At 39.3% G+C, this 19,489-nt stretch overlaps 1 long non-coding RNA gene and 1 pseudogene across 1 annotated transcript in view; one reads left to right on the top strand and one right to left on the bottom strand.

Moving 5' to 3' along the window:
* Positions 1 to 19,489, top strand: part of LOC144323866 (uncharacterized) — a 144,545-nt gene that overhangs the window by 41,724 nt on the left and 83,332 nt on the right. The gene's annotated exons all lie outside the window — the stretch shown is intronic.
* Positions 8,114 to 8,577, bottom strand: LOC144323020 (MICOS complex subunit MIC10 pseudogene; annotated as a pseudogene).

The following is a 19,489-nucleotide window of genomic DNA, read 5'->3' as shown; positions in this document are numbered from 1 at the left end:
TCTTGGTGTCATAAAGTGAAGTCTTGCCTTGGGCAGGTTAAACTAGCAGCATTCAGGAAAAAAATAATCCCTTTGACTGCATCCAGGGAGCTGTCACTATGATTAATTAGCCCCCACAGTCCCAGGTGGGTGATGAGGACCAACGCATTCTCACCTACTGTTTGCACTTAGTCAATGACACAGGCTTGGGCTCAGGTCCCCTGCATGTCATCCTCATTCTGCGGAAATGGCTGCCCTTAGTCCTATCTTAGCGGAGTCAATAGGAAGGTTTTAGTTTAAAACCTGGAGAGGCTGGAGTCTAGACTGGCTCTGTGCCTAATCTGCTCTGTTCCCTTGAGCAAGTTTCTTGGTATGCGTTGGCTCTCAGTCTTCTCAAACTTAACATGGTTCCTAAAGTCCCCTAATATTGGGCCACTGCCTGCCTCCCCAACTTCATCTCCCTGTTGCCCCCCCCGAATAGCACAATACACCCCAGCCTTACAGAGCATCTTTCAACTCTTTCAACTTTCCCTCCAATTCCTCTTGCCTCTAGCCATTATCCAAGTCCTTCCCTGATCTACTCCCGAATAGGTTTTGCTTTCCTTTTTTGCTTGGCTAATGCCCGTATATCCTTCAAGCCTGAGCTTGAATGTAGCTCTCTTTGTGAAATCTTGCTGGATCCTCCTCTGGTTAGTTAGGTTACTGTGATAATTCCTTCCTTAGTACTCGATATTTCCTTAAAGTAGGCCTTACCACTCATCTGGGGGTGGCTTGATTCATGCTAGCTAGCTTTTGGCCTTCTTGAAATCAAGGAATATGTCTATATTTCTCATACCAGTAGGTGTGGCACCTAAGTACATTGCGCGGCAAGTGGGAGAGGCTCAAAAAATAATAAAGGGATGAATAAAGAGATTAAATAAGGGAAAGAGTATTAGATGAATGGCACACTTTAAGTATAAACACTATCTTAGTATCCTAAAATTTGCATAATTATCGCCCACCCCCACCTCCACTCAGAGGTATGAGAGTTGTTGGACATTTGATAAATAAGCATTTGATCACTATGAATTAGCAATGTTTTTAAATTAATTTGTATTTTAGCATCAACATATGTTTGAAAATACTCATACATATAAGTAGTGGAATACTCCATCAAAAACTAAAACTTGTGTTTTAAAAATTATTCCTCAGTGTGATAGGTCATAATATTGCTTTTGGAAGCATTGAAAGTGGTGCCTCCCGCACACCTCCCTTCTCTCCCCACCCAATTCTTCCTGTTGCAGTGGGTATGGAAATCTCACACCCACTTGGAAAGTTTCTCTTGGAAGAATACACCACTTTTGAGTCACCAAGAACTATTATTATTAGTAGTAATAGTAGTAGTAGAGTGTCATGATTATTATTCCCCCATAGAAGGGTAATACACAGCCCCACAATTTGGAGAAAAGAGTGTTTTGAAGGAGTAAAGAAAAGCTGCTTGACCCTGGAAGGAGAAGAGACAGCAGTTTTGGGTGCAAGGCAGACATCACAAGACATCCTGACTCCATGCTTCTGGGAGGGCTTAGACTTCAAATAAGTTAGAAAAGCTGGGACCTGAGCTCCCAGCATGTAAGCCTAAGCATTGCAGAGCTGAAACCTGCGTGGCTAGGGCAGTGAGCTGCCGGGGATGTTAGGTATTGGGCCCTCAGGGCCTATCTTCAGTGGCAACATAGTGTCTGATAGGTCCCTCGTTCCTTCTGTCCCCTTGGGTGGAAACCAGGTTATACTCTGTGGACTGTAAGAGTCCCTGGGGTTCTTGGACAATGTAAGGGAGGGAATTGCTGAATGGAAGAGAATGGATTTTCTACTAATAATTTTATAGAGTTTGCTCATGAAAAAGTAGCAAGAATTTTGAAAGAAAAAAAGAAAAAGTAGCAAGAACGAGTTTTATGGGTGGGGAAAATACCTTGCACAAAGGCAAAGAACTGAGAAAATGGGGGTTGATGGGGGAATGAGAGTAGCTCAGCTAGTTGAGTTCATAAGGGAGAAATAAGTTGGGAAATGAGTTGAGAGACTGGGTTTTGGAGTCAAACAGACACACAGCCTTTTTCTCTCTCTTTTGGTGATGTACATGCTATCTCTCCCCCCCCCCCACTGTTTTATTATAAAAAGTATCAAAATACTGAAAAATTGTAGTTATTTTATAGTGAACATATATCATTAAATTCTATAATTGACAATTTCCATACTTGTTTTACCATTTACGTGTCTATTCACTGATCCATTTTTTAAACGCATTTCATACTAAGTTACACATATCAGTACAGTCTCCTCTAAATCCTTTGGATGCATGCCATTAACTAGAGTTTGGTATTTGTGATGCTTTGGAGAATTTTCCATTTGAGATAAAATTTACATACATGAAATGCATAAATCTTAAGTGTACCATTTGGCAAGTTTTGGTGAATGTGTCATCCAATGCCCTATCAAGATATAAAACATTACCATCTACCTAGAAAATTCCTTCTTGACTATTCCCAACCATTTCCTGCTCCTGCACCTTCAGAAGCAACCATTGTTCTGATCTTTCTCTACCATAGATAGCTTTTCTTATGCTAGCCTGATCTTTCTCCACCATAGATTAGTTTTGCCCGTTCTAGAATTCTTAGAAATGGATTTTTTTGTTTTATACTTTTTTGTGTAAGGTTTCTTTCAATTTTTTGAGATTTACCTATTTTACTGCTTGCCTTGGTACTTCATCCCATGTTATTACTGAGAAGTATCTTTTTGTATACATATACCACAGTTTGTATACTCATGCTCTTATGGATGGACACCTTAGCTGTTTCCAGTTTTTGATGTTTTTTAAAAAAGATTTTTAATGTATTTATTTGGGAAAGAGAGAGAATGAGCATGAGCAGGGGAGGGGCAGAGGGAGAAGGAGAAACAGGATCCTTGTTGAGCAGGGAATCCAAGGCAAGGCTTGATCCCAGGACCTGAGCTGAAGGCAGGCACTTAACTGAATGAGCCACCCAGCTGCCTGCCCCTCAAGTTACTGACTATTATGAATAAAGTTGCTATGAACATTCTTGTACAAGTGTTTTAGCAGAATAAGTTCTTGCTTCTTTTGGGTAAATACTTAGGAACAGAATGGCTACGTCTATCAGATAGGTGGGGCACAATATACTATCTCACTTTCTGGTACATCTGATGCACAGAAACACTGCATATTATGTCAAGAATGTTTGTATTATGAACAGCCTTGGACGATATGGTGTCTCTACCTCCAGATTCAGGAGTATCTTTGTTTACTGTCAAATATAATGAAGATAATGTCTTCTTCCCAGGCAAATGCCAGGTGGGCTTAAAGCCCATTTTAGAAATTTTGGGTTCTCTAAGATCCTCTCCAAAAGCTTCCCCTCCTGCAGTCCAATCCACTATGTATGCAGGTGTCATCTGGTCCCCTTCTTCTCACTCATCAAAATCAGGGCTTAGAGGAACAGCACTGGCTGATACTCTGGCTATGTTATCACTGTGAGTAATAAACTGTCCTTTGTCTTTAAGTCAAGTCTTGTGACCTCTTCCAGAATCCAAGAAACTGTGGAGGGCCAACTTATTAGAGTGAAGTTCAGTAAACTCTCAGACACTTCAGTTTTTGCAGGTGTTTGGTTAGTGTTTAAGAAACCTCTAACTTTATCTTCTTTTTTCAAGCTTGAGTTGTATATGAATTTAGAATGAGTGCATCAATTTCTACAAAATAGAACAAGAAAAACACCTGCAGGGATTGTTGTTGTTAACATTTATATTGGTGAGAGAAACATTCTTGTCTTTTCTAAATATTAGAGGACAATTGTTTATTGTTTCCCCATTAAGTGATTTACATATAATTGAATTAATAGTTTCTTGCTAATGTCCTTTACAAGATTGAGGAAACGTGCTTCCATTCCTAGCTTGCTGAGAATTTCTTCTTTTTAAATGAAGCTCTATGCTCAACATGGGGCTTGAACTCATAACCCAGAGATCAACCCAGAGATGCTCTACCAACTGAATTATCACAAGGAAATACTGAATTTTGCCACATGCTTAGAATCTATTAAAACATCATACATGTTTTTTCTCCTTTATTCTTTTAATATATTGAATTGCATTGATTACTTTTTGGATGTTAAAACTTGGCATTTCTGGGTTACATTCAACTTGTGCATAATGAATTATCCTTTTATTGTACATTGCTGTGTTCAATTTGAGAACACTTGGTTAAAGATTTTACATCTGTACTCACGAGGAATATGTGTTTATAACTTCTTTTGTAATAACTTTGTCAGGTTTTGCTTTAGAGTTATGCTGGTCTCATGAAATGACTTAAGAAGTATGCCTTCTTCTTCAATTGTATGAAGAAGTTCAGATAGTAGTTTTTTCCCTTAGATGCTTGGTATATTGCATCACTGAAACCATGGACTAGAGTTCCATTTGTTGGTTGTTCTCTGATAATGAGTTTAATTTGTTCAATAGGTCTGTGACTGCAGATTTTCTGTTTCTTCTTGTGTCAGTTTCTAGTCATATTTTTAAAGAAATTTGTCTGTTTCATTTAAGTTGTCAGATTTGTTGGCTCAATGATGCTCATAAAATTCTATTATTATCATTTTTATGTCTGTAAGATCTGTAATGCTAATCCTTACTCTTGCTTTTTTGATATTAGTACTTGGTGTTCTCTTTCTTTTTTGTTCCAACCGGTTTTGCTAGGAATTTATCAATGTTTGAGAGCCCTGTCAAGAATTCAACTTTTGGCCTTGTTAATTTTCTCTGTTGTGTTTTTTTAAAATGGATTTTTTCAAATCTTTATTCTTTCCTTCCTTCCAAGTTTATTCTTTTTATTATTATTATTTTATTTTACTCTTTTGTTTCTTACATTGGAACATTGGATCATTGATCTCAGACCTTTTGTCCTGGGCTGAATCGTCTTCCTTTTATCCATATGTTGGAGTCCTGACCCCTAGTACTTCAGCATGGGGCTATATTTGGAGATGAGTGGGTAAGGTTAGAGGAGGTTAACTAGGGTGGATCCTAATCCAATATGACTTGTATCCTTGTAAGAAGAGGAAATGAGAGCACAGATGGAGAGGAAAGATTGTGTGAAAACAGAGATAAACTGCCATCTATATACCAAGGAGAGAGGCCCCAGAAGAAACCAAACCTGTTGACACTTTAATCTTGGACTTCAGCCTCTAGAATCATGAGAAAATAAATCTCCCCTGTTTAAACCACCCAGTCTGTGGCCTTTGTTATAGCACTCCTAACAAATGTACTGTTTTCCTTTTATAATATAACTGTTTACATCTATAAACCTTTCTCTGGGCCACAACTATCAAATTTGGATATGTTGTTTTTTCTTTCAATTCAACAAATTTTCTCACTTCCCACATCACATGATTTGTTCTTTAACTCATGGTTTATTTGGAAGTATGTAAGTTAATTTCCATGTATTTGGAATTTTTCTCTGTATCTTACTGTTTTTGATCTCCAATTTTATTTCATTGTGGTTAGAAAACCTACTCTGCATTATTTCAGTCATTTTACATGTATTTACATGTATGGCTTCATCTATGACCTGTCTTGCTGAATATCTACATGCACTTAAGAAGCATATACATTCTACTGTTGCTAGTGTTGTGTTCTATAAATTATCAACTAAGTTAAGTTGGCTAATAGTGTTGTTCATATCTTCTATCTTTGCCTACTTTTTTGTCTAGTTCTATCAATTTCTGGAAAGGGCATGTTAAAATCTCTAATTCTGATTGTGAAGTTGTGTATCTCTTTGTTTCCATCAAATTTTGCTTCATGTAGTTTGAAACTCTGTTATGAGGCACAAACACATTGATGATTTTCAGATCATCTTGAAAAATTGAGCATATCAACATTATCAAATGCTCCTCTTCAACTCTATCATCCCCCTTGTCTTGAGGTCAACTTTATCTAATATTAGTACTGCCATTCCAGCCTTCTTTTTTTTTTTTAAGATTTTATTTATTCATGAGAGAGACAGAGAGAGAGAGAAGCAGAGACACAGGTAGAGGGAGAAGCAGGTTCCATGCAGGGAACCTGACGTGGGACTCGATCCCAGGACTCCAGGATCATGTCCTGGGCTGAAGGCGGCACTAATCTGCTGAGCCACCCAGGCTGCCCCATTCCATCCTTCTAATGCTTACTGTTTGCATGTCAGGAATCTTCCAGTCCTTTTACTTCATTCTATCTCAGTCCTTTTATTTCATTCTATCTTGGCTTCATATTTAAGTTTATCTCTTGTAGACTGCATATGGCTGGGTCTTCCATTTTAAATTTGTTCTAGCAATCTCTGCCCTTTAATTGGAGTCTTTAGTTTGTTAATATTTAATTTTTGATATAGTTGAACTTGGTACTGCACTATTACTAGTTGTTCTCAAGTTTTGCCTTTTGATTTTTGTTTCTATGTTCTTCTTTTCCTGCTTTCTTTTGGATTAACTGAATGTGTTTTTTAGAATATTTTATTTGTTGACTATTTAGCTGTATTTTTTTTTTGCATTTTTTTAGCAATTTCTATAGGAATTACAACTGCACATCCCTAACTTTTAACAGTATAATTAGAATTAACATTGTTACTTTTTATCACTTTCCCATCCTTTCTGCTGTACTCCTCATGTATTATATCTACGTATGTTATGAACTCCACAATACAATATTGTTTTTTGCTTTAAGCAATTGTATGTCCTAAACAAATTAAGAGGAGAAAAATAGCCCTTTCTATTTACCCACATATTTACTATTCTGAGTCTATTCATTCTTCCCTGAAGATCATCTGGTGTCATTTCCTTTCAGCCAGAAAGACTTCCTGTAGCTTTTTGTTTGTTTGTTTGTTTTTGCAGTGTAAGTCTCCCGGCAATGAATTTTCTTATATCTGAAGATGTCGTTAGTTAGCCTTCATTGTTGAAGTCTGTTTTTGGTAGATATAGAAATCTGGTTGAGAGTAGTTATCTTTTAATGCTTGATTTTATTTCACTATCTTCTGGCCTTTTTTTTTTAAGAATTTATTTATTTATTTATTTATTTATTTATTTATTTATTTATTTATGAGAGAGACAGAGAGAGAGAGAGAGAGAGGCAGAGACACAGGTAGAGGGAGAAGCAGGTTCCATGCAGGTCTCCAGGATCACACCCTGAACCAAAGGCGGCGCTAACCACTGAGCAATTCGGGCTGCCCTATCTTCTGGCTTTTGATGAAAAGTTAGAGTTCATTTAATTACAATAATGTGCCATTTTTCTTTGGCAGCTTTCAAGGTTTTCTTTTTATATTTGGTCTCATCAATTTCATTATGATATTCATAGGTATCTGTTTCTTTTATTCTTTTAAAAAAGATTTTATTTATTTATTTGTCAGAGAGGGCAAATGAGCACAAACCAAACAAGGGGAGAGGAGAGAAGAAGGGCAGAAGGAGGGGGAGAATCTCAGTGGGGAGCCCAACATGGAGCTCGATCCCAGGACGCTGGGATCATGACCTGAGCCAAAGGCAGACACCGAACTTACTGAGCCACCCAGGTGCCCTTCTTTCTTTGTATTTATCTTGCTTGGTGTTCACTGAGATTCTTGATTCTGTAGTTCATGTCTTTCCCAAATTTGGGTATTTTTTAGTTATCTCTTACATTTTTTTTCCTACGCAGTCTCTTGCTCCTCTTCTATTCTGACTTCACTATATTCATGTTAGACCTTTTGATATTATCTCATAGAGCCCTAAGATTTTCTCTCTGTCCTTTATAAAAAATTCTTTTTCTTTTTGTTCTTTATGTTGGAATTATTGCCATTGGACTATTTTATTTTTTTATTTTTTTTGCCATTGGACTATTTTTATATTCATTGCCCACTGCTATCATATCCAGGGAATTTTTTGTTTCAGATAGTTATTTTTCAGTTTTAGAATCTCCATTTGGTTCTGCTATGTTTTCTGCTTTTGTACTGAGTTTACTACCTTCATATCCATTATGGTGTCTTTCTCTTCATATTCTTAAATATAGTTAAATAGCTGCTTTAAAAGCCTTATCTGCTAATTCCAATATCTGGGTCATCTCAGGGTGGTCTTCATGATTGCCTTCTCTCTCTCTCTCTCTCTCTCTTTCCCCCCCTATTTTTAATTTATTTCTTTTAAGACCACCTCCTTGCAATTTCCAGAGAGAAAATACAAAACAAGAAACAGACTTCATTTCAAATACATAAATACTGTGCTGGAGTTGAAAGCATTACTGATAACATTGTTACAGAAGAATGTCAGCTTACTCCGGAGCACTTCAGTATTCCTGAGGAATAAACATGATTTCTCTTTTCCTCCCACTGGGATGTTATGTTCTCAGGTGTAAGTCACTGCTCCTGCTCTTTGACATATTTTCCATATAGAAGATATGGAGCCTGGAAATCACACTGACAGTTGGAGTAGGCCATTCCCAATCCCATGCCAGAACCAAAGGCCTAGTGGCCACATTCTTTTAAAGAAGGTAAGTGAAAAAACAAGTCCTAATCCAAACCAGTATCTATCTTCAGATGCACTGGTCCACCATGCACTGGTCCCACTTCCTGCCGAGCTCTGAATCCAACATGCTCTCCCCACACTGTTCCCACTTTTCTTGATTGCCTTTTCTCTTAAAAATACATCATATTTTCCTGTTTCTTTGTATATTGATCAGTTTTGGATTGTGTCCTGTATTCTGAATGCTAGGTTATAGAGAATTTGGATCTGGGTATATTCCTCCAAAAAGTGGATTTTACTGTTGTTGTTTTCCTGGTGAGCACCTAACGTGGCTGGATTCTAGCTGCAAACACTGCTTCCTCTTTGGTGGGTAGAAATTTTGATGTCAACTGAATCTTTTATTTTTCACTGATCTGCTTGGAGTATGCTTTAGGTATTCATGATTTAGGGCTTAGCCAGAGATTTGGACATGTTTTTTTTTTTTTTTTTTTTAAAGATTTTATTTATTTATTCATGATAGTCACACAGAGAGAGACAGAGAGGCAGAGACACAGGCAGAGGGAGAAGCAGGCTCCATGCAGGGAGCCCGATGTGGGACTCGATCCCGGGTCTCCAGGATCGTGCCCCGGGCCAAAGGCAGGCGCCAAACCGCTGCGCCACCCAGGGATCCCGGACATGGTTTATACATAGAAATTAGAGCTCTCTCTTTCTGGCTTTCTCCTTCCAGGCATTATTCTCCATATGTTTCAGTGTCTGGAATTGCCTTAAAGTCTGTTCTTTGGTACTTCAACCCAGTAAGACTGGCTTTCTACTGAAATAATTTAATTTAATTTAATTTAATTTAATTTAATTTAATTTATTTTTCTAAGCAGGCTCCACACTGAATGTGGAGCCCAATATGGGGCTTCAAGAGTCAAATGCTTAACTGACTGAGCCACCCAGGTGCCCCTCTACTCGAATTTTAACCTGTCCTCAATGTCAATTACCCTCTCCTCCAATATTTTTTTGCTTTTAATTATTCTGTATTGCTTTTACATATTTGTTCTTAAATTTTCCAGAGATTTCAGTTGTATTCTGTGAGAGTGTTAATCCTAGAGGAGGCACTTGGTTATATTGTAGGCTAGACTTGAGTTTGTTTCTCAGATCTGCCACTTACAAACATCTTGACTTCAGACAAGTTAGTTGACTGATTTCTGGGACCCTCAGCATTCTCATCTATAAATGAGGATGATGATGATGAAGAATCACATAAAGTTAGTCTGAGGATTAAATGAAATAATGTAAGGTGCTTAGCAAAATGCTTGGCACATAGCAAATGCTCAATGAGTGGTAATTGCTATTAATAATTATGCAGATAGGTGCATAAAGCTGTGGAGGGAGAATGATGAGTTTTATATGGGACTAAGAAATCTGAATTTTACCTGAAAGGCAAGATAATCTACAAAGTGATGAATCTTCCTACATAGTCTAGATCTCCATAATCAATTTCTTTTTTTCTTTTTTTTCCATAATCAATTTCTTAAGAGCTACAAACCTTCTTCAAATTCAGGTGTGATACTGTCCTTGGTGAGGTTTGGGTGGAGGGGGTATTTTCTGGATATCATTCTATGCATCTCCTCCTTCTGACACAAGCAGTGTTATCTCAAAAACTTGTCTCTGCAGCATGAGCAACCATTTTTTCTGTCTTCACGGATGCCTCATGTGTTGGCATACCTGTTGTGCTCTAGGAATCTCAGGCTGAGTGACTGAGGGATTTAGTGTGCACTGTGGAACACAGAGCTTCCAAAGGTTGTATTAGATCTTTAACCTGGAGGCCTAATTGGAGCTTTCCATTGCAAACTTCACGCTAACCGAGGAAACTCAACATCCATGTCTGATTTCCCGTCCATGAGAAACCAAAAAAAGGCTGTCTGTGTCCAGTGGGTCACCAAATTGTGACAGTTCTACATTCCAAATATCTCTCGAATCTTGCTCTTTGTCCCATCTGGACATTGATATTACTCTAGCTCAGGTTCCCTTATCTCTCCTCAGGACTTCACCAATTGGCTTTTCTCCCTTTCTCTAACCTCATTTCTCCAGCCTCTCATCATTTTTCTCTTCTCTCCATGCCACTATTACAAATGTCTCTAGGTGTACAAAGGTTTCTATTGCTCAAAACACATTAAATGTTGCAGACCATAAATTTGCAAACTTGGCATTGTACTTAAGAGCCTTTATGATCTGGCTGCTTAATTGTTCATTTTAATCCATTAGGCAGTCTCTTCCCAAATGATGTCTTGTCTTTGCTTTACCTAATAATAATAATTTATTGAATATTCAAGTGTCCCTTATAAAATCCACTTTCAATTTAATAAGAGCCTTTGGGAACAAAAGAAACACTACTACACTAAATAAATAAACATTTTAATTGTCAGATACACTGCAATTCTAGAAACATCGAGGTGTGAAGAAGTTGCAGGTGTGAGATTTGAAGACACATCCTAATTGGTACTATGTACTAAGCATCAACAAAGGGCTCAGTACAGATTTAGCTAAAGAATATTTTCTTGCTAATCTGTCTCCAAAGAGCTCTCAACCATGTAGTTCTGCCCTTCTGCACACTTTCTAGATTGTTCTTTTGTGCTAGAATCAAACTTCACAAAATCTGTGTGATCCAAGCTAGTTGGGCCTATGAAAAGAATAAGTGGTTTGCTTTTAGTGGTGTAACATTTGCTATATTTTAAGGAAAAACTGCTGCTGAAAATAGGACCTTCCCTCCCCCCAAAAAAGGAATAGCCCCAAATACATATTCTATATTGCTGGCAACTGGGAATTAATTATTTCTGCTTCTTGGAAAGGGTATGGGGGTGAAAGTGAGGGGATTTTCTCTTTTTGCCCAAAAACATAATTTTCTTTTTTTCAAGATATTACTAATGTACTTATTACATCAAGGTAAATTAAATACATGGGTCCCAGGCTAGGGTTTCCCTCAGCTTCCCCCCACCCTTTTTTTTTTTGAACTACTTTTGGCCTCTTCATATTTGACCAGAGTTTGAGTTGAGATTAAGCAGTCACAGATCTTGATTTGGTGAGGGAAAGAGTATTAAAATGGACAAAAAGAATTGAGGCTAATTGGCATTTCCAAGTGATTTTCCCCTTGCAATTGGGGAAAGAAAAATCTCATGAGGGAGAATGGTGTTTGCTTTCTCCTTGCAGCCTTCTTTGTGTGTGTGCCTGTGAGACCCCTGACCAGGCCTCACCCCCAGTCTCTCCATTCTTGGGCTCCAAGTGAGGAGGGCTTTGTTGCGAGCGTCTATACACATTTAATGAGACTTCTGTTGTCTGTGCTCAGAGGATTCCAGACCCTCCACTACATTTCATTTGGAATTCATCCGATGTGGGCTGTTCTCCAGGCTTAATGGCTGAGAGGTCCTTTCCAAAGGGGAAGGAATTCAGGGATAGAATTTAATAAAGTTTAGTATGAAAGCTAATTCTTCATAAAACCCTGAAAAATTTTCCCCAAAGTCCAGACACCAAAACTATCGTGTACTTTAGGATTTCGTCTCTGCCCTCCTCTCTTGGGGCAATGAATCTGCATTTGTAAATAAGGAATAACTTCATGACAGTTTAATGGGGTTGGGAGAAATAATTGCCTTTCTTTTTCTTTTCTGTTTTTTGAAAGTGGCTCTTCCTATCGTGTCCTGCTGTGGTGACCCATGATGGTGGGTTTACTAGAGATAAAATCCTTAAAGTGAGACTAAAATAAACACAGAGATAATCTTATTCCATTTCTGGGCTTAAACTGTCTACCAAAGAGAAGCACGTTCATTGTAAAAATGAACAGCATTCCTAAGGAAGCAGTCTGAGAGGCAGAGCTGTGGGAGCTCAGCCAGAGGTCCCCAAAGAAGTGATTAGCTGGGGGCCATTTTTGGTGTGGCCTCCTCACTGGCCACTTATGCATTCCCACCCCAACAACACCCCCTTTTGTTTCAGCTTTACTCAAGCTCAGATTCACCCTCAGTGCTATCGTTTTAAATTTGTCTTTGAGCTTCAATATCCTTTCTCATTTCTTTGCTTTGCGGATCTCTACCCACCCTTCAAGAATCATCTCTTTGGGAAGTCTTCCAGTTGCCCTCTCTTTGTTCTCATCTAGCACTTGGCTCAGGTGCTGTTTGGGCTTGTTGATGGCGTTGATAGCATTGTTTGTTTACATGAGAGCCTTTCACCTAGACTCTGAGGCAACTGAGGTCAGGCATGAAGGTGTTCATTCATTTATTCATATGCTGGTGCACTCACTGAATCACTGAATCACATGCAGTGTGCTAGAAATACAAGGAGAGCTCAGCAGATATGTCCTCTGTCACAGTCTAGCAAGGGAGACAGAACACACAATAAGCAAAAAATAAATGCTGTGAAGGAAGCCCATTTGGGCTGTCGAGATTAAGAAATGGAAGGGCTACTATATTGTAAATTGGGTCATGAGGAAGCTTTTTGGGAATGTGAAATCTAAGTCAAGATCTGAAGAAAGAGGAACTAGCTTTAGGACAAATCATGCTGGCGGTTTAACGATGCATTAAATGAAAGAACTTAAAGGGTAAGTCCTATGGTTTACTGTGCTCAGTTAAAAATACAGCTGAGAATGGAGTAGGTGGGGATTTCCTCAGGCAGTGCTAGGAAGGCTTTTTGGGTGCTATCTTTGATCTACCGACAGTGGCTGCCTGGAGTGCAGTCTTGAGGAAGACTCTGGTTGTATCCAAGCTCTGTGGGAAAACACACAATCAAGGAGACAGGTCACCATGGGCAAGAAGACAATGGTGTCTGGAGTGCTATACCCTTTCCATCTCTGTCAAATGGACTGACTGGCAGCAGGGACCATTTCTCCTTTCTTACTGCTAATCTTTCCTCTTTGCAATCTTGATTCTTCTCCCAGAGTTCAACTCATTTCTTCTTCATTCAATCAGCTTATGATATTATCATACTTCAAGATTCCAATAGATATATGTATACACATACATGTACATGTCCCCACGGGTTATACACACACATATGTGAATGTATGTATGTGTCCACATATAAAAATACATGCATATGAATGTGTACACATGTGTATATGGCATGTACACACTGCACAGTCACATGTGTTTCTAATCTATTTCATCTCACCTCGTGTAAATATGAACATTCACTAGCACTTCCCCATCTGATCCTCAAGTTACCCACTCGAGTCTAGGCTGGAACAAATATTTTACCTCATCTGTGTATAACTGCTTCAACCAGCCTGGTGAACCTTAAGGAAATAGGATTTAGGTTTAAAAGGTTCAAACTAAATCTTAGCTCTTCTAATTAGTAATAACTCCCCCAAGCTTTAAATGTAAAATGAAGGTTTAATAATAATAATAGATATCTTATACTCCTCACAAAAATGTCAGATCAAATGAGTACATTTGCAAAACTTGTGCAGATATTTAGATATAATATTCCACAAATGTGTTTCAATTACCTATTTCCTTTGTTTGGTACCTCTTTGTACTTGGTACTCCCATGTGAAAGATCTGAGTGCTGGGACTCCTTTGATTTATCTTAAAAATCATGATGTATAAAGTGGTTTTTATTAAGTGCATTCTGCCATAATAAAAATGGCTCCATACATGTTTGTTTTTCCTCTTGGAAACTGAAGAAATAACCTTTAACATGGTTTTAGAACTTTCTGATCTGGTGGTTTTCAAAGTAAAGTTCTATTAGACTACAGTTTCTGTCATGCTACGCCCCTTTTACAGAATCTAATATTTTCATGTAGGGAAGAGAGAGCTTGTCTCATCTTAAGGTTACTGTTAACTCAATGCAAATTAAGTAGTTTAAAGTCAGATCTTGTTTCCAAGGGAAGTAGACCAACGGAGAGAATGACCCAAACTTCCTAACCAGGAAATGCCAGCTGTAGAGGAAGCACATCAACTAATATGAGAAATGCAATGTGAGTTTGGCCTGCCGTGGTGTAGGGTAGAAACACAGGGAGTCAAAGAGAATTGGTTCCAAATTCTGACTCCTAAAACCCAATGGCTGCATGACTTAGGAAAAGCACACCTCTCTGAGCCTCATAGGGCAGAGCCAGACTCTTTTCTAGGCACTAAGGACACAACAATGAAAGTAATGGAGAACATTCTGGGAAGGAGCTCAGCACAATGAAATAGGATAAGGTCAATGGAAATTGCATCTGGGTACATCACAGTCAAACAGCAGAAAAGGAAAGATTAAAAAGACATCTTAAAATTGGTGGAAAAAAAGGCACGTTATGGGTGAGAAAATGTTTCATCTGACTGTAGACATGTCATCAGAAACCATGGAGGCCAAAAGCCAGTGCAAGAACATTTTTAAAGCACTAAAAGCAAAAAAAAAAAAAAAAAAAAAAAAAAAAAAAAAAAAAAAAAAAAAGAAAGAAGAAAAAAGAAAAAAAGAAAAAAAAATCTGTCAATCTGGAATTCTATATCCAGCAAATACATCCTTCAATTATGTAGGCAGAATAAAGACATTTTGAGATAAAGATAAGCTAAGCAAAGTCATTGCCACCAGACCTGTGCTACAGAAATGCAAAATGGAATTATTCAGTGTGAAGGAAAAGGAGTCCCAGAAAGAAAAAGAAATGGACACACAGATCTTGAGGAATGAATGAAAAGCACCAGAAATGGTAACTATCAGAAATTCACTGCAGCCTGATAAAGTTGTCATTCACACTCAGATTCATGCACAAAGAAAACATGGCAGAGAGGTTTAAAGACTCAACCAGAAGTCATACCTGTAGAGATAGCAGAGCTTACATTTGAAAAATCCTCATTTCTATATTCCTTTGATTACAGCAACCTCCATCTCAAAAGTGGTTTTAGAAGGGAAAGTAAAAGATTTAGAAGACAAGGCCCACCATGGTCCTCTCCTCTCTTCCCTGTGTGAAAATATCCCAAAGCACAGGTAAGAGCCATGGAGAACATGTCCCAGCAGAGGAGAGTGGAAGGCTGGTAGAAACAGAATGGGAGGGGCAATTGCTAGCAAGTGACTTTTTCCCCTTCCACAGTTACAAGAGACCCTTCTGTAGCTTGGACTTTGGGGCAAGTGTTTAGTAGGCAGTGACTCCATGTGGGGCTGATTGCTGGGATGACTGACAGGGAAATAGTACTGCCTTTGTGGTTGATGAGCATAAGCACTGGCCTCAATGAGCTTGAAAGAATCTTTACAGCAGAGCAAATAACACTCTGCTATAACAACACTCTGGAGAAACTACTTGTTTTGGTCCAAGACTCTCTCTCATTACCCGCTCTCCGGCAACATAGGCCATCTGCCCTAGCCACTTCTCCTTGCCACCATTTCCTGGACTGGATTCTGCTAATCCTCTGTGCTGGAATACTACTGTTTCCTCAGCCTGGGTCTCTAACATTAAGACTAAACACTACTCACCCTTAACCCAATTTCTATCCTCTTTTCCCTTACCTTTTCCCCACCCTAGCTCAGACCTGACACTTGGCAATTCTCTCAATATGAATCCTTTTTGGTCTTCAAGGGTCGAATCCTATCTCATTTCCTTGACTTCTCTAGCCCCAAAGCACCAAGAACTCACAAAATGTGACACCTTCTAGAAAAATCCCCTGCACCAGTGCTTTCTTTTCTTCTTCTCTGCCTCCTTGCTTGAGATAGCTAACATGTGTTAATGACCTATTATGTGCCAGGTACTACGCTAAATGATTTTTACATTATTTTATTTAATCTTCATACCAAGGCCACATTGTCCTTTCCATTTCACAAATAAGCAAATCAAGGTTCATTGAGATTCAACACCTCACTCAAGCATCCCAGTTGTCTACAGAGCTTATAGGCAATATTCTCTCTTATAACATTTTACTGTATCCCAGATCCTTTGGGTGCAAGTAAAAGAGTCATTTCCAAGAAAAATTCACACACATACTGACCCATAAATCTGTATTCACTTTTTTTCTCTCTCTACTGTCATCCCTTAAAGTCCTGGGTCCTGTCTCAGTCAGGTCTTGTGTCTGCTCAGAACAATAACTCCAATATATATGCCGATTGGCTGAGCTAAAGAAATTTGGTGTTCCCATGGTGAGGCTGATTAAAAACAAACAAGTAGTGGGTCAACAGTTTGAGGTTATTTGCAAAAGTGAAATATACCTAATCAGGCCCAGCAATTGTGGCCAAAACTCTAATCAAGAATGCAAGGTTCCGTGGAGCCTCATACCCTGTGCTCATGATGCACACTACCCCCCACACTCTCTCTTGGTTCTATTATATAAATGGAGGCAAACTTCTTAACTTCTCTAAACATCTGAGAGGAGAAATGTGAACTGATTTTTCATGCAGTAGATGAGGCCAGGACAACCAAAACTGAAAGGAGGATTTTGCAAACATGGAGAAGTTTATTAGTCTGGGCAGAAAGTCAAAGTCATCTAATTTTTCTGCAGATATGTTCTGTGCCTCATTCTTGCCCTCTTGGGCTCTGGAGCACACTGACCTCTGCAGTGGGTGAAGAGTCATTAATTGAATTTTGTGTGATGGAGATTGCAGCTCCTGGTTCTTTCTGCACTGGTCATGTTTTGGGGATATCATAGCCTCATTGCCCCCAAAATGTAGCCACTGCCCTCCACTTGCCCTTTTCCTATCCAAAAATGTATATGCATGGATGGCTGAGGAGCTGTGGCACCTTACAAATGATCCATTCAGACTGTCAAGCATCTTTTGTTTGGAAGGAAAGGAGATGTGACAAATGTAAACACTGGAGGATGGGACCTGCTGCAGAGGACGGATGCCATGTCAAGCCTGATAAAAGCTGATGATGCATTCTTTCACTGTGAGTCAGCTGCCTGCTCTCTCCCTCCAGGTCCCCTCAGCCCCCTTTTGCTCTACTGTGATATTTTCTTCATTTAGACCCCTTAGGCAAGGGGACCCAATGAAAGCAAGGTTCTGATTAGTCTAAAACTGCCTACCTTATATTTTTATTTTCACCCATGTTTCTAGTTTGATGCCAGGCCGCAGGATACAGATACAGATCAAATTAGATGAGGGCCTCTCATTTCCTAGAACATGAGGCAAAGAGTATTCCTTTCTGTCACCCAGAGTGGAAGGACCATCTGGTTCAAATGCTAATGGAGGCCATGCCTTCAGTTACGGAGGTCCCGGTTTCATAACATTTCCTGAGGCAGAGGTGCATGTTGGAAAGCCTGGGGAACAGTCAAAGGAAAAGAGTGGCCCCTGGCAAGTTGTGAAAACCAAATCAGCATCTTACTCTGACTCTATCCCTGAGACATGACTAAATGAGCTCCTCGCACATCGAAAATTGCATTAAAGTTGGACACGGCTGGCTGGGGATGATGCCACTTCGAGTGGCCATCCAGGTGTAGGATATCAGTTGCTAGCTCTGGCTATGTTAAGACATCTGATGTCATCTTCATTTGTACAACTCTTGCCTCAGATAAGCCACAGTATAAAGTAGTGGTTAAGAGAACAGGTGTTGGAGTCAGATGGATTTTGGCCCAACTTCCAGATTTGTCTTTTCACTCTTAGTCAAGATTGCATTTGGATGCAGTCAAGAGGAGAGTTGACCAGTGAATAACTGGGGAGTTATTAATCTCACACAACCAGAAGTACCGGGATAGGTAGGCCAGGGCCATCACAGTGGCTCAGGGATTCCATTTCATTGGGCCAGCTCCTTCCAACTTCCTGTCCTACATCCTTAGGGGGTTGTTGTGGGACAAAAATATAACCTCAAAGATCTCCATGGAATGTGGTTTATTTTCAGGAAAAGATACAATGATGGTGAGATAAACAAGCAAAATCCCTGAGTGTATCTCAGGTTCCCAGGAGAGATGCTGTGCTCAGTTTCAGCTAGAACCTCCCTAAGCATGTTCCAAAGCAGAGGCTGCATAGATCCAGGACCTCCAAAACCCTCTCCTGGGTCTTGTCAACCAGCAAGCACATATGAGGCAACATAACTGATGTCGTTTGTTCTCTTGTCAGGCTCACTTATTTAAGCATGATTCAACTCTGAGCCGACTTTCTAGACTTGACTTTATAACATTTTTACTACTGCACAGCCATGAACCTGAGCCAGCGTGGTGATAGATGAGGGCCAGAAGGAGGGCAGTGTGGTGGGCTTAGAGATGAAAGAATCTGTGAGTGAGACACTCTTTCCGGATGGAGAGTGATTGGATGTGGAGGGATCCAAGTTGACTCTGGGTTCTTTAATTGGAGGAGCTTCAGGAGGATGGTAAGGTCATGAATAGGAAAGGGAAAGTCAACAGGAGGAGTCTGTTCAGGACAGAAACCAGGAAGTTCAATTTGGGACACACAGAATTTCTGGGGTTATACAAAAGCCTTATCCAGGGGGAGATACTCAAGCCGCAATTGGAAATCCAGGCCTGGAGTTTAAAAGCGAGGTCAGTAGAGTTAAAATACAGGAACTGTTTAATGATATTAATAAGAGAATATAGATATTTTTAAGTTTTGGTCTGAAATGTTGGGTTACTTTCCTATTGGTTATGGGCATCCATCCTGTGACAGAATCCACAAGCTGAATAAAATGAAGTCTGCAATTATCTGGTGAATATGATCTTAGTGGAGAGCCTGTTGAAGGGAAAAACACAAGCCTCTGATTCCCCATAACTGCAGGAAAAGTGGGGAAGGGTGGGCATTTCTGAGTTCACAGAAATAAATAATTCCTGTGTTATATAAGTTTTACAGGCTTTTTCACACATCAGCTCATTCAAGGTTCACAAGAACCCTGTGAAGAAAGCAAGGGAGAGCTTTTGTTGATAAGCGAGGAAAGAGAGATGCAGGCAAAGCCCATGATGTGTCCAGACTTGAATGGCTGGATACCAGAGCTCACACCAGCTGGCCCAGTGTAATTCCACTAGGCCTGATAACTTCTCCGTTTTGGAAGGTGCTCAAATATGACTACTTAAAAATACTTTACAGTACCACCTCCACTCTTTGATGACTTTGTAGTGAATTAGGTAAATGATTCTTAAACATCAGTTCACTTAGGGAACTTGTAAAATACAGATTTTTAA

The sequence above is a fragment of the Canis aureus genome, chromosome 11 (assembly GCF_053574225.1).
Source record: "Canis aureus isolate CA01 chromosome 11, VMU_Caureus_v.1.0, whole genome shotgun sequence".
NCBI lineage: Eukaryota > Metazoa > Chordata > Mammalia > Carnivora > Canidae > Canis > Canis aureus.
This window is presented reverse-complemented; position numbering and strand designations above follow the sequence as displayed.